Source organism: Salvelinus sp. IW2-2015, linkage group LG10, assembly GCF_002910315.2.
Source record: "Salvelinus sp. IW2-2015 linkage group LG10, ASM291031v2, whole genome shotgun sequence".
NCBI classification, from domain to species: Eukaryota; Metazoa; Chordata; class Actinopteri; order Salmoniformes; family Salmonidae; genus Salvelinus; species Salvelinus sp. IW2-2015.
In genome coordinates, this window is record NC_036850.1 from 4,986,100 (window position 1) to 5,002,283 (window position 16,184).

A 16,184-nucleotide genomic window follows, 5' to 3' on the forward strand; every position below is an offset into this window, starting at 1 on the left:
ACACCAGGAGAACAGTGTATGTGTGTACAGACACTAAACTACAGAACAATAGGAGACATGGGGATTCCGCCTCAACAGTTTGCAGAAAAATCCCCGAATGTGAAAGGGATGAAGAGAAAGAGAGAGGAAGAGGAGGCGAGATATAAGACATGATAGAAGGACATATTCAAAACATGAATTTCCTTGTGCTGTTAGACTACTAAATGCAAAATACATTTTTATCGGTACAGTGCAGTTGGGACAGCGGTCGGATGTGAGTGAAGGTATTAAAGTCCTCTATCTCGTTAGTGTATGCAACATGATGGACTGACTGGTTTAAATTCGTATGATGTGAGAATGTATGTGTGTGTGATCCTTTTAATGGAAGGTGATGCCAAAAGAAAAATGTCCATCCTGGATGGACAATAACGCTGTATTCTATTCTATTCTAGGCCATAGCGCTAATTGAGTCAGATGATTCTGAATACGGACGTAGTGGGAGAGTAGAGAAACAAGTGGGTTGTCAGGACTCAAATGCATTTAAGAAATGCTATGATGTAAGATTTGATGTCAAATTGAATACATTTAGCTAATGAACATGTACAAATCTGGGGGTCTAATTGAGTCTAGAGTAGGAGGAGAGCTGTGTGGTGGGAATGAGAGACAGACTTATCCCCTTGTCACTCATTCTCCACCCTTACTCATGATCCTCTCCTCCAATTTCTCTTAATTGTGGAAAAGCACTTTGTTAACGAAAATAACTGCCATTTAATTGTGGATTTACTTACATCTCATACGAACGGAACGAGAAGCAGATGTGTGTGTGTGTGTGTATGTGTGTAAGGTCAGTAATGCGTGGTGGTGGGTTAAGTTAATTCACCCAGACACTTACAGACTCGAACACAAGTAGAACAGGTGAACAGAGAGACATCAGGGAGACCTCCAGGCCTACACAATCAAACCAGCAGGTGGAAGAAGGGCAGTTAAACTTGTATGAACAAACACACACGCGCACACACACACAGCTCACCTGATTGTAGAGAGCACAGATGTGCAGCGCTGTGTTCCCTGACGCGTTCTGTGCGCTCATGTCCGCCCCGTAGAACAGCAGATGCTCCAGGTGCTGGACAAAGCCATTCCGACAAGCCTGTACCCACGCACACAAACACACAGAAAACAATACATGTTGATTATAATTTATATATTTATTATACAGTGCCTAGTGAAAGTCTACACACCGCATTCACAGTTGTCACATTCTAAACCTAAAAAGGGATTACATTTTTATTTTTTAAATCCTACAGATCTACACAACCTGCTGCACTTTTTCAAAGGGAAAGAGACTGCGTATGTCTTCACACCCCAGAGTGAATAGTTTGTCAGCAATTACAACTGTAAATCATGTTTTGTATATAACTCTACCAGCTCTCTGCACAACACTTAGGGCAACATATATCAATTGTTACTCGAGCTCATTCAATTTGGTTGGGAATCACGGATTGACAGCAATAGTCAAACCTTGTCTGACATTTTCAGGAAGATTGAAAGTCAGGACTGAGACTTGGACCCCTTGGGAACACTCCACTCCTATTGGAAAGTTGATGTTGAGATGTGTTTGTTACTTGAAATCTGCGAAGCATTTTATTTGGGCTGATATTTCTGAGGTTAATAACTCTAATGAACTTATCCTCTGCAGCAGAGGTAACTCTGGGTCTTCCCGTCCTGCGGCGAGCCTCGTGAGAGCCGGTTTCATCATAGCGCTTGATGGTTTTTGCGACTGCACTTGAAGAAACTTTCAAAGTTCTTGAAATGTTCTGCATTGGCTAACCTTCATGTCTTAAAGTAAAGATGGATTGTCGTTTCTCTTTGCTTATTTGAGCTGTTCTTACCATAATATGGACTGGGTCTTTTACCAAATAGGTGTCACGCCCTGACCTTAGAGATCCTTTTTAGGTCTCTATTTTGGTTTGGTCAGGGCGTGAGTTGGGGTGGGCATTCTATGTCTGGTGTTCTATGTTTTCTTTTCTGTGTGTTTGGCCGGGTGTGGTTCTCAATCAGAGGCAGCTGTCAATCGTTGTCTCTGATTGAGAACCATACTTAGGTAGCCTTTTTCCACCTGTTTGTTGTGGGTAGTTGTTTTCTGTCTTTGTGTCTGCACCAGACAGAACTGTTTCGGGTTGGTCTATTTTTGTTATTTTGTCTTAGTGTTCTGAGTTAAATAAATATCATGAACACGTACCACGCTGCACCTTGGTCCACTCCTTCCTCCTCAGACGAACATCGTTACAGAACTACCCACCACCAAAGGACCAAGCAGCGTGGTGGAATGGACTCCTGGACATGGGAGGAAATCTTGGACGGCAAGGGACCCTGGGCACAGCCGGGAGAGTATCGCCGTCCTAAAGAGGAGCTGGAGGCAGCTAAAGCGGAGCGGCGACGCTACGAGGAGTTGGCTCGAGGAAACGTGCACGGAAGGCAGCCCCAGAATTTTTTTTTGGGGGGGGGGGGGACGAGGAGATTGGCGGAGTCAGGTAGGAGACCTGAGGCAACTCCCCGTGCTTACCGTGGCGAGCGTTGTACTGGTCAGGCACCATGTTACGCGGTGGAGCGCACAGTGTATCCAGTACGTGTTCTTAGCCCGGTGCGCTATATCCCAGCTCCTCGCATCGGCCGGGCTAGAGTGGGCATTGAGCCAGGACGGAGTGTGCCAGCCCTGCTCTCCAGGCCTCCAGTGCGTCTCCTCGACCTGGGTTATCCTGCGCCAGCCCTACGCACGGTGTCCCCGGTTCGCCAGCACAGCCCTGTGCGGCCTGTTCCAGCTCCCCGCACTTGCCGGGCTACAGGGGGGATCCAGCCAGGACGAGTTGTGCTAGCTCTGCGCTCGAGACCGCCAGTGCGCCTCCACGGCCCAGTGTATCCGGTGCCTCGGCCAAGGAAGAGGCCTTCTCTGTACATGTAGTGTACATGTACAGTTGAAGTCGGAAGTTTACATTACATTTAAGTCATTTAGCAGACGCTCTTATCCAGAGCGACTTACAAATTGGTGCATTCACCTTATGATATCCAGTGGAACAACCACTTTACAATGGTGCATCTAACTCTTTTAAGGGGGGGGGGGGGGGGGGGGCGGGGGGGGGTTAGAAGGATTACTTTATCCTATCCTAGGTATTCCTTAAAGAGTTGGGGTTTCAGGTGTCTCCGGAAGGTGGTGATTGACTCCGCTGACCTGGCGTCGTGAGGGAGTTTGTTCCACCATTGGGGTGCCAGAGCAGCGAACAGTTTTGACTGGGCTGAGCGGGAACTGTACTTCCTCAGAGGTAGGGAGGCGAGCAGGCCAGAGGTGGATGAACGCAGTGCCCTTGTTTGGGTGTAGGGCCTGATCAGAGCCTGAAGGTACGGAGGTGCCGTTCCCCTCACAGCTCCGTAGGCAAGCACCATGGTCTTGTAGCGGATGCGAGCTTCAACTGGAAGCCAGTGGAGAGAGCGGAGGAGCGGGGTGACGTGAGAGAACTTGGGAAGGTTGAACACCAGACGGGCTGCGGCGTTCTGGATGAGTTGTAGGGGTTTAATGGCACAGGCAGGGAGCCCAGCCAACAGCGAGTTGCAGTAATCCAGACGGGAGATGACAAGTGCCTGGATTAGGACCTGCGCCGCTTCCTGTGTGAGGCAGGGTCGTACTCTGCGAATGTTGTAGAGCATGAACCTACATGCTCTACAATACCCTTAGGTTGGAGTCATTAAAACTTGTTTTTCAAACACTCCACAAATTTCTTGTTAACAAACTATAGTTTTGGCAAGTCGGTTAGGACATCTACTTTGTACACGACACAAGTAATTTTTCCAACAATTGTTTACAGACAGATTATTTCACTTATCACTGTATCAGAATTCCAGTAGGTCAGAAGTTTACATACACTATGTTGACTGTGCTTTTAAACAGCTTGTAAAATTCCAGAAAATTATGTCATGGCTTTAGAAGCTTCTGATAGGCTAAGACATCATTTGAGTCAATTGGAGGTGTACCTGTGGATGTATTTCAAGGCCTACCTTCAAACTTATTGCTTCTTTGACATTATGCGAAAATCAAAAGAAATCAGCCAAGACCTCAGAAAAAAATTGTAGACATCCACAAGTCTGGTTCATCCTTGGGAGAAATTTCCAAACGCCTGAAGGTACCACGTTCATCTGTACAAACAATAGTAAGCAAGTATAAACACCATGGGACCACGCAGCCGTCATACCGCTCAGGAAGGAGACTCGTTCTGTCTCCTAGAGATGAACGTACTTTGGTGCGAAAAGTGCAAATCAATCCCAGAACAACAGCAAAGGACCTTGTGAAGATGCTGGAGGAGACAGGTATAAAAGTATCTATATCCACAGTTAAATGAGTCCTATATCGACATAACCTGAAAGGCCGCTCAGCAAGGAAGAAGCTATTGCTCCAAAGCCGCCATAAAAAAGCCAGACTACGGTTTGCAACTACACGTGGGGACAAAGATCGTACTTTTTGGAGAAATGTCCTCTGGTCTGATGAAACAAAAATAGATCTGTTTGGCCATAATGACCATCGTAATGTTTGGAGGAAAAAGGGGACGCTTGCAAGCCGAAGAACACCATCCCACGGGGGTGGCAGCATCAATTTGTGGGGATGCTTTGCTGCAGGAAGGACTGGTGCACTTCACAAAATAGATGACATCATGAGGGAGGAAAATTATGTGGATATGTTGAAGCAACATCTCAAGACATCAGTCAGGAAGTTAAAGCTTGGTCGCAAATGGGTCTTCCAAATATTTGGCAAAATGGCTTAAGGACAACAAAGTCAAGGTATTGGAGTGGCCATCACAAAGTCCTGACCTCAAGCCTACAGAAAATTTGTGGGCAGAACTGGAAAAGTGTGTGCGAGCAAGGAGGCCTACAAACCTGACTCAATTACACCAGCTCTGTCAGGAGGAATGGGCCAAAATTCACTCAACTTATTGTGGGAAGCTTGTGGAAAGCTACACAAAACGCTTGACTCAAGTTAAACAATTTAAAGGCAATGCTACCAAATACTAATTGAGTATATGTAAACTTCTGACCCACTGGGAATGTGATGAAAGAAATAAAAGCTGAAATAAATCACTCTCTACTATTATTCTGACATTTCACATTCTTAAAATAAACTGCTAATCCTAACTGACCTAAGACCGGGAATTTTTACTCGGATTAAATGACTAGAAAAACTGAGTTTAAATGCATTTGGCTAAGGTGTATGTAAACTTCCGACTTCAACTGTAGGTAGAGTTATTAAAGTGACGTAGATAATGCTTAGATAATAATAGAGAGCATCAGCAGCATAGAAGAGGGGGAGGGGGCAATGGAAATAGTCTGGGTAGCCATTTAATGAGATGTTTAGGATTGTTATGGCTTGGGGTTATAAGCTGTTTAGAAGCCTCTTGGACCTAGACTGGCGCTCTGGTACCGCTTGCCGTGCGGTGGTAGAGAGAACAGTCTATGACTAGGGTGGCTGCAGTTTTTGACAATTTTTAGGGCCTTTCTCTGACACCGCCTGGTTTAGAGGTCCTGGATAGCAGGAAGCTTGGCCCCGGTGATGTACTGGGCCATACGCACTACCCTCGGTAGTGCCTTGCGGTTGGAGGCTGACTAGTTGCCATAACAGGCAGTGGTCCTTGCACCACACGGTCAGGTATCTGACCTACTCCCTATAGGCTGTCTCATCATTGTCGGTGATCAGGCCTACCACTGTTGCGTCATCGGCACATTTAATGATGGTGTTGGAGTCGTGCCTGGCCGTGCAGTCATGAGTAAACAGGGAATACATGAGGGGACTGAGCACGCAACCCTGAGGGTCCCCCGTGTTGAGGATCAGCGTGGCGGATGTGTTGTTACCTACCCTTACCACCTGGGTGCGGCCCGTCAGGAAGTCCAGGGTCCAGTTGCAGAGGGAGGTGTTTAGTCCCAGGGTCCTTAGCTTAGTGATGAGCTTTGAGGGTACTATGAGCTGTAGTCAATGAATAGCATTCTCACATAGGTTTTCCTTTTGTCCAGGTGTGAACGGGCAGTGTGGAGTGCAATAGGGATTGCATCATCTGTGGATCTGTTGGGGCGGTATGCAAATTGGAGTGGGTCTAGGGTTTCTGGGATAATGGTGTTGATGTGAGCCATGACCAGCCTTTCTAAGCAGTGCTACGGGTCAGTAGTCATTTAGGCAGGTTACCTTAGTGTTCTTGGTCACAGGGACTATGGTGGTCTGCTTGAAACATGTTGGTATTACAGGCTCAGACAGGGATAGGTTGAATATGTCAGTGAAGACACTTGCCAGTTGGTAAGCACATTTATAGGGAAAGACATTCAACAATTACAGCATTTACACAAATGACTGATGATTGGCTGAGAGAAATTCATAATAAAAATATTGTGTGTGCTGTTTTGTTAGACTTCAGTGCGGCTTATGACATTATCGATCTGCTGGAAAAATGTATGTGTTATGGCTTTACACCCCCTGCTGTATTGTGGATAAAGAGTTACCTGTCTAACAGAACACAGAGGGTGTTCTTTAATGGAATCCTCTCCGTCATAATCCAGGTAGAATCAGGAATTCGCCAGGGCCGCTGTTTAGGCCCCTTACTTTTTAACATTTTTACTAACAACATGCCACTGGCTTTGACTAAAGCCAGTATGTCTATGTATGCGGATGACTCAACACTATACATGTCAGCTACCACTGAAATCTTCCAATCCAATTCAACACATCACAGAGTGAAACCATCTGTATTTTCAAGTAATGTGGTGGGGCATCATCATGGTTTGAGTGTGTATGCTTGTCACCGGCAGGGACAGGGGAGTTTGTCAGGATCAAAAGAAATATGAAAGTTGTAGGAAAACCTACCTCAGTCTTCTGAATACCTAACCCTGGGATAGTTTTACAATTCAGTGCGACAATTACAGAAATGTTAAAACCAATGACACACCAGATTTCCTAATGGGTCAAGTCTCAGTCCTTACTTAAATCTGATTGAAAATCCAAGACAAGGTTTGAATATCACTGTCCATCAATGATTCCCAACCAAATTTATTGAGCTTGAGAAATTTTGACAAAAACAATGGATATATGTTGCCCTAAGAGTTGTCCTGAGTTGGTAGAATCCGACGCAATCAAGACATGTTCGTTTAAATTTTTGTTTTATTAATTTAGAAAATGTTCTATATTTTTTCTTTCACTTTTAAAATGTGGAGCAGGTTGTTTAGATCTGTATAATACTATAATTGAATCCCTTTTAGATACACGTATACAGTATATACATACAGTGCATTCGGAAAGTATTCAGACCCCTTGACCTTTTCCACATTTTGTTACTTTACAGCCTTATTCTAAAATGTATTAAATCGTTTTTTCCCTCATCAATCTACAAACAATACCCCATAACGACAAAGTAAAAACTGGTTTATAGATTTTTTTGCACATTTATTAAACATAAAAAAATTAAATATAAAACATTTACATAAGTATTCAGACCCTTGACTTAGTACTTTGTTGAAGCACCTTTGGCAGCAACAACAGCCTCAAGACTTCTTGGGCACGACGCTACAAGCTTGACACACCTGTATTTGGGGAGTTTCTCTCATTCTTCTCTGCAGATTATTTCAAGCTCTGTCAGGTTGGATGGGGAGCATCGCATTTCAGGTCTCTCAAGAGATGTTCGATCAGGTTCAAGTCCGGTCTCTGGCTGGGCTACTCAAGGACATTCAGAGACTTGTCCCGAAGCCACTCCTGCATTGTCTTGGCTGTGTGCTTAGGGTTGTTGTCCTGTTGGAAGGTGGACCTCCACCCCAGTCTGCGTTCCCGAGCTCTCTGGATCAGGTTTTCATCAAGGATTTCTATACTTTGTTCCGTTCATCTTTCCCTCGATCCTGACTAGTCTCCCAGTCCCTGCCAATAATAAACATCCCCACAGCAGCATGATGCTGCCACCACCATGCTTCACCGTAGGGATGGTGCCAGGTTTCCTCCAGACGTGATGCTTGGCATTCAGGCCAAAGAGTTCAATCTTGGTTTCATCAGACCAGAGATTCTTGTTTCTCATGGTCTGAGAGTCCTTTAGATGCCTTTTGGCAAACTCCAAGCAGGCTGTCATGTGCCTTTTACCAGGGAGTGGCTTCTGTCTGGCCACTCTACCATAAAGGTCTGAATTGTGGAGTGATGCAGAGATGGTTGTACTTCTGGAATATTCTCCCATCTCCACAGATGAACTCAGGAGCTCTGTCAGAGTGACCATCGGGTTCTTGGTCACCTCCCCGACCAAGGCTCTTCTCCCCCAATTGCTCAGTTTGGATGGGCGGCCAGCTCAAGGAAGAGTCTTGGTGGTTCCAAACTTCGTCTATTTAAGAATGATAGACAGGTGTGTTGCCTTTCCAAATCATGTCCAATCAAATTAATTTACACAGGTGGACTCCAATCAAGTTATAGAAATGTCTCAAGGATTATCAATGGAAACAGGATGCACCTGAGCTCAATTTTGAGCCTCATAGCAAAGGGTCTGAATACATACCAATGTAATTTGAGCAGTAAAAATACATGTTTTGTCATACCCTTGGTATACAGTCTGATATACCACAGCCTTCAGCCAATCAGCATTCAGGGCTCGAACCACCCGTTTTATAATTATGAACAGATACCCCGGGTATGATAAAAAAATGACTATTTACTGGTCTTATTACATTGGTAACCAGTTTATAATTGCAATAAGGCACATTGGGGGTTTGTGGTATATGACCAATAAACACGACTAAGGACTGTATCCAGGCGCTCCGCGTTGCGTCGTCCCTAAGAACAGCCCTTCGCATGTTATATTGGCCATATACCACACCCCCTCGTGCCTTATTTCTTAAACATACAACATATAATACACATGGTGACAAGCTATATAATAGTCTCTGCTTTGGCTTTGCCCTAGTGTCAGGCTGCAGTTACATGCCATGTCCACTAGATGTCAGTGTTCTGCAGAGTAGGCGCACTGAGGCCCTGGAGATTAGGATATTATGTCCTTAGTTTGAACCCAGTCATCAGATGGAATAATCAGTTCTAGGGGGATGTAGTGAACAGATCTAGAACGACACCAGTGCTAAATAAGGAAAGATGTATCAAAGTATAACTCGAAAACCTACATAGATCCAAAGTAATTTAGAGTAACTGGTTGACAGAGAGTGAGCGAAAGAGAGTCAGTGGGGGAGTGAGGGAGGAGAGCGCAGAGGAAGCGGAGGCATTTCCGTAGCACATGGGCAAGGCTCCTTTTTCGGAGGATGTAAATGCGTTTCGATGATAGTTAACTGATAGGCTAACCTAGAGGAGAGTTGTGTTTGATATGTTGACAGTGCCATGTTCTAAAGAAGAGAAAGTACAGTACGTCAGGAAGAGTGAGGTTACTGCTGGCTGGAGCTGATCGCAATCAGAGTAGCACAGGAAGGGAGAGGGTCTAGGAGAGCTATCAACCATCTGTACACACACAGGCACGCGCACACGCACATACGCACATGTACAGGGGAAAAGTATGTGTGCGTGTGTGTGTGCCTGTGTGTGTGTGTACCTGGTGGACTTCGTGCCAGCCGTTTTCGTCCTGGCAGCAGACGGTGGCGTGTTCATGTAGCAGCAACTCGCAGCACAACGGGTCTCCTCCCACCATGGCTGTGTGATAGAGTGCCGTCAGACCCCGACTGTCCTTATAGTCTGGAGACAAACCAAGCTCCAACAGGGTCTGCAACACACACACATACACACAGACGCAGGCATGCAGGCAGGCACACACACATTGGCATTAGATTTAGATCAAAATACACCTTATGGAACAGCGGGACTGTGAAGAGACACAAACACAGGCACAGACACATGCATACACAATCACATATGCACTATACACACACACAAACATGGATTTTGTGTTGTAGATATGTGGTAGTAGAGTAGGGGCCTAACCCTAACACAAATACAATACGTATCAATACAATGTATGGGTAACCATAAGAGTGGCAGGGTTAATGTTGTGTGTGTTCATGTGAGTATCCATGTGTGAGTGGCTGTGTGTGTATCCGTACCGTCAGAGTAACCTGGTTCTTGGACCTAGCAGCTTTGTGTAGGGCCGTCATGCCGTCTTTGGCCCTGAAGTCCAGGTGGGCCCCTCCATTCTTCAGAACCTTTATGATCTCCACCACGTTATCCAGGTGGGCCGCAAATGTCAGGGGGGTCTCTGTAGAATGACATAGACAGGATACAGTGTAGATCATGGGTCTTAAAGTTATTCTGCCTGGGGCCACATCCAATTGTCATACTTGAGTAAAAGTAAAGAATACTTAATAGGAAATGACTCAAGTAAAAGTGAAAGTCACCCAGTAAAATCCTACTTGAGTGAAAGTGTAAAAGTATTTGATTTTAAATATACTTAAGTATCAAGAATAAATGTACTTGTTAAAAAATACTCAAATTCCTTATACTGTATTAAGAAAACCAGACAGCACCATTACCTTTTTGTACTTATTATTTACAGATAGCCTGGGGCATGCTCCAACACTCAGACATAATTTACAATCGAAGCATGTGTTTCGTGAGTCCGCCAGATCAGAGGCAGTAGGGATGACCAGGGATGTTCTCTTGATAAGTGTGTGAATTAGACAAGTATTCAAAATTTAACAAATACTTTTGGGTGTCAGGGAAAATGTATGGAGTAAAAAGTACATACTTTTCTTTAAGAATGTAGTGAATTACAGATACCCCCAAAAACGACTTAAGTAGTACTTTGAAGTATTTTTACTTAAGTTCTTTACACCACTGCATAGAGGAAACACAACACAGACGCAGCAGACAACAGAAAAGAACAGCCACAAGAACAGATCAGAACAGCCAAAAGAACAGAACAGAACAGCCAAAAGAACAGAACAGAACAGCCACAAGATCAGATCGGAACAGCCACAAGAACAGAACAGCCAAAAGAACAGATCAGAACAGCCAAAAGAACAGAACAGAACGAGATTGAACAGACAAGAGAGCAGCCAACAGAACAGAACAGGCAACAGAACATACCATAGACATGGAGAGAATAATGTGCACCAATTAAACTCAGATCAGCAGTGATGGTGATAACACCATCATATTTTCTCAGGAATCGAAGTGGTCCTCCCATAACTCTATTGTTCATCTTCACTTTTCTCTCCTCTGTCAGTGTCATTCATCATCCAATCACTGCAGCCACACGAAATCCCATCAATTCATCCACACTCGACCACTCGTCCATCTAGACTGATGTCCGTCCATGGGTCAATAAGTGGATTTATAATAGCCATGACACATTGGTTAAAGGTCCAATGTAGCCATATTTTTCCCGTCTCAATACCATTTCCGGGTAACAATTAAGTACCTTACTAACCACGTTTCCATCCAACCATTCCATGAGGCTGAATTTCTTGACGCATGAAAAAAAGTCACGACTGGTCTGATGGAAACATGAAATGCTGGTACAATTTGTTGTGTGGTCCTCCCACTACGACTCGGGAAAGCATGCAGTTTATAGACTACAGATGAAGTTATGAAGTTATAAGTTATGATGAACTTCACAGGATGGTGAATGTGCAAGGTGATTAACTTGATGCTCCTTGAATGTTTCAATAAATATCGAGGGTCTTATTCTGGTGACATGATGATCAATGCTCGGCTGCCTTTTGACAAATAATATCCCTTTTATTTATAATAATCTCATCATTTAGGTAGCTTCCCCACCCTGTATCTGTGATCTGTTGACTAGAACACATGTTCCAAGACCAGAGTGGGAACATTTGCTATATAACGCAACCGTTTTTGTGACAAAACCATCAGTGGAGTTGAAAATGTCATGGAAACCCATTTAACTTGTATTTTTCATTTGGTACATGGGAATTTAATGTCAAAAGTTATTTCTATGTGCACTACTATGCGCACAGCTTTTTATCCGCAAAAAGTCAGTTTGATGGAAACACATCTCTGGTAGAAAATGGGCAAACTGTTTAATGCCGATTATTTCACATTTGTGTGAAAATCTGTCGCCAAATTGGATAGAAACGTGATTGTTTTCAATTAAAATGGCCAAAAAGACACACAAATAGCTTCTTAGCAAAGAGCAATTTCTCAAGCAAGAGTTTTGCTAGGACTGTCTGGGAGTGGTCTGAGTGGGGGGGAAACTAGCCGTTATTGGCAGAGGTCTGGAAATCTCTGTCTTATTGGTATATTAACAAATTAAATTTCACCAGGCAGGCCAAAACTCCCTCCCACCAAAACAGGCTGAAATTTCAGACATTCTTTTCAAATAGCTCTTCAAATATCATGTTTTTGACTGCACTTGGCCTTTAACATACTCTACTGTATTATTAAAAGACCCGAACAACATAGAAAAAAACCCAATCATATAGCAGGCTCTGACCATGTCCTGCTGTACAGCGTCATACGGTTGTTATGAATGATACTGCAACACTGAAAGTATCATCGTGGCAAAGTGTGTTCCTTTGTAATGGGAGTAAAACAAGCTTATATTGTGGGTTCTGATGGGGTACGACAGTAAACTCACGAGGCATTTCTATGTTACTTTCTTCAAGAAACAATGTGTAACGGTTGTCGAAGTCGTTCTCCTCCTCAGACGAGGAGGAGCATGGATCGGACCAACACGCAGCGAGGTATGTAGACATAATGATATTTAATTATAATAACGAATACGAAAATACAAGCTACAAAACAACAAACGACATCAACAGACCTGAACATGCGAACTAACATAAACACGAAGAACGCACGAACAGACTAAACAAAACGAAACAGTACCGTGTGGTGCACAAACACAGACACAGCAACAATCACCCACAAACAAACAGTGTGAACAGCCTACCTAAATATGGTTCTCAGAGGAAACGTAAAACACCTGTCCCTGATTGAGAACCATATCAGGCTAGTAACATGAACCCAACATAGAAACACATAACATAGAATGCCCACCCAACTCAAGTCCTGACCCACTAAAACAAACAATTAACACAATAACTAGGGTCAGAACGTGACACAATGGCTATATATCATTCATTCAAAAGTCCAAAACTGGATGTAGCAATCCCACATTGCACCTTTAAGACAGGCATACCAAAGATACCAATTACTCTGTGAGATCTAGAAATCCACTCCATCGATTCAAATGAGTATGGAATAGAAAATAGTTGTATGAGACACGGAGGGAGGGGGCATGGTAGGGGGTGAGTGGGCGTCTGGGCGACACAGTGGGTGGAAATCTTTGGGGTCGATTGGTGTCGACCTACATCTGAGCCCCATGTAATTGTGATATAATTAGCTTGGGATTTAGAACAGAACGTGCGTTTGTGTGTGTGCCTGGATATGCTTATGTCCTTGTCTGTGTGTGTACTTCTACAGCCAAAATCAATAGCGAGCCAGAGCTCTATAATTGAGCGCTATTCTACAAGCTGCCCTTATCCCTCAATCTCACAGCAACAAGGCTTAATCTACCAATACCACTTATATCCCATTAATGCCCCTTCAATTTCTCTGCTACAAGCCCTAACACCGGTTTCCTTTACGTACTTCTTTATAAGCCTTAACTGAAAGGCTACATTTGCCCTGCATTTATCCAGCGTGTCCAGTACATTATTCACACAATGCTGACTGTGTCCCTAGCTCTTAAAATACCGTAATACCTCTAATTAACTCATTAAAATCTTTCGAACCCTTACAGCCTTAATACCTCTAAAAGATGCACTGATTGCCTTAAAACCTCAACTAACCCCCCCTCTTAGCCCCCAAATACCCTCCTTCCTTTGTTAATTGATGGTCAGAGCATTGGAGTACATTCTGGTAGTACATCATTTCAGTACAATGATGCTTCATAGGAGAAGGAGTACATTGGGTTGGACTGATAGTGACGATAGTTTGTGCAGTTCTAATAGAGTATAAGTAATAGCAATCTCAAACAGATTTTTCTGAACTCTGTGTTCATCTCCGCTCCCTCTTATCCCCTGTTGCTAACTCTGTATACACCACACAGGGAGGCTCATGGCCTCTCTCCCCTACGCTAACGATACAGATCTCTGAGTAGAGTTGACTCGAGTCGCCATTGATCTGTGTGTTAATTTAAAAACCAATGGGATTGATCAGGGGCTAGGTTGTGCTGTTCTTGGTAGTGGGTGGGAGGGTTTAAATGTGAGGAGCCACGGGGGTATTTCTCAGCAGTATCTATCTTGTTAGCACTGTGATTATGTCAAACCACCTGTGTTCATGATGTGTGAGTGTGTGCATGTGTGTGTGTAGTATTACCACCGGTCTCTGTATCCTGGTAGTTGGGGTCCAGCCCTCTCTCCAGCAGCCTAGATACTTTCTCCACCTGATGGTGCTGGATGAGGTCCATAAACTTTCTCAAGTTGGCCTGGGAGATGGAGAGCGAGAACAAAAAGAGAGTTAGAGAGAGAGAGAGTGGAGGGTGTGTGTTGTGTGTGTGTGTGTGTGTGTGTGTGTGTGTGTGTGGTGGTGTGTGTGTGTGTGGTGTGTGTGTGTGTGTGTGTGTGTGTGTGTGTGTGTGTGTGTGTGTGTGTGTGTGTGTGTGTGTTGTGTGTGTGTGTGTGTGTGTGTGTGTGTGCGTGTAGGTCAGAGATATGAGGGGGAGAAGGTTCGGAAAAAAGAGAGAAGGAGGGAGAACAAGAGGGACAGAAGAAGGGGGAGAGAGGACAAGAGAGCGAGAGAGATAGATTGAATGATTGGGGTGTGCTGATTGGAGCATAGAGTGCACGATGGGATGAGTGTTCTCATCTGCTTTCCAGGCCAGATATAAATAGATAAGAGAACAGCTCCCAAAACACAATAGGAAGAGAGGAGGTGAGGAAAGGAGGAGGAAAGGAGGAGAGGAGAAGAGGATGATGATGAAAATATGGAGTAGAAAAGAGGGAGGAGGGAGAGGGGGGTGTTCGGTAGGAAAGGGTGAGGGAGAGAAGGAGAGGACAAAAATAAGAATCTTTGAAGAGATGGAGGTAGAGAGAGAGAAATGTAGGGAGGAGGAAAGAGCAGAACATAGTAGGGGTGGACCTGTATACACCTCATCTGCGCAATCACCATGAGTCAATCTATATGTGTCAGAAATACAGTACATGGAACTGTACACCAGTATAGAAACCAGCAATAACTCACTTCCCATCGTCTCTGTTTCCCTCTGCCTTTGTTTTCCATCGGATACTGCTTTCTCAATTCAGCGATGCTTTATTGGCCCATAATACAAATGTGTGCACTGCCTTAGCATAAATGCATTTATAGCAACACAATTAGAAAGGAATGACACACCATCAAGTTTCTTTGATCATTTACTCATTATTGTTATCTATCATGTATGCATAATATTTCCCTCATACAGTCAGTGACCATTTACCAGGGGCAGTTATGAAAAATGCGTATTTTGTGTGCTTATGTGCGTTCGTGCACGTGTGAGCACATGCACAAGGATCCAGGTAAAGTGGGCACAGGCGAGACATGAAATATACATGACATGCCTCCTTGACTCTTACGGAAAGTACAGAGTAGGCATGCGGACTGGAGAGTAGAGAGTAGAGAGAGACATGCAGACAGGATACTAGAGAGAGATTGCAGAGGCTAACAGTGATACCAGCTGACATAACTCAATATGTCTGTGTGTTGACAGTGAGATAAAGTGAGATAAAGTGACACTCCAGCATCTCTGTTGCTCCCAACAGTGTGTGTGTTTGTGTGCATGTGTGCAGTGGGACCCCAGCTGGTTGTTAGGAGAGAGTGTGAAGTTTGTCCACACCACTCACCTTGGTGTGAAGTTTGGCAATCTGCTTCTCTTCCACATGGGGCTGCCTGTAGACTCGGTTCTTGTAGCGGAACTGTGGAAAAGAGGAAAGAGAAAAAAATGGATTTTGGTCAGTCAGTTATGTATGACATGGTGTCATGTAGCAATGACAGTTGTTCTTATTGGATGAAAAGGTAATAGTCTGCCTAGAGACGCCCATGCTAATTGGTTGGGACTCGGGAGAAAAACTCTTTCAAAAATGGACCTCTTTATTTATCGATTGGCTAAAGCAATGTGTCTAGAGGAGTGGCGCCTTTATCGATTGGCTGAGGGATACTGCAACATAAAATCTCGGGTACTGATTTGCTCACTTGATTGGAGCAAGATGCTTCCAAC

At 44.2% G+C, this 16,184-nt stretch overlaps 1 pseudogene; it reads right to left on the bottom strand.

The window, feature by feature from the left end:
* Positions 1 to 16,184, bottom strand: part of LOC111969085 (SH3 and multiple ankyrin repeat domains protein 2-like) — a 177,374-nt pseudogene that overhangs the window by 141,341 nt on the left and 19,849 nt on the right.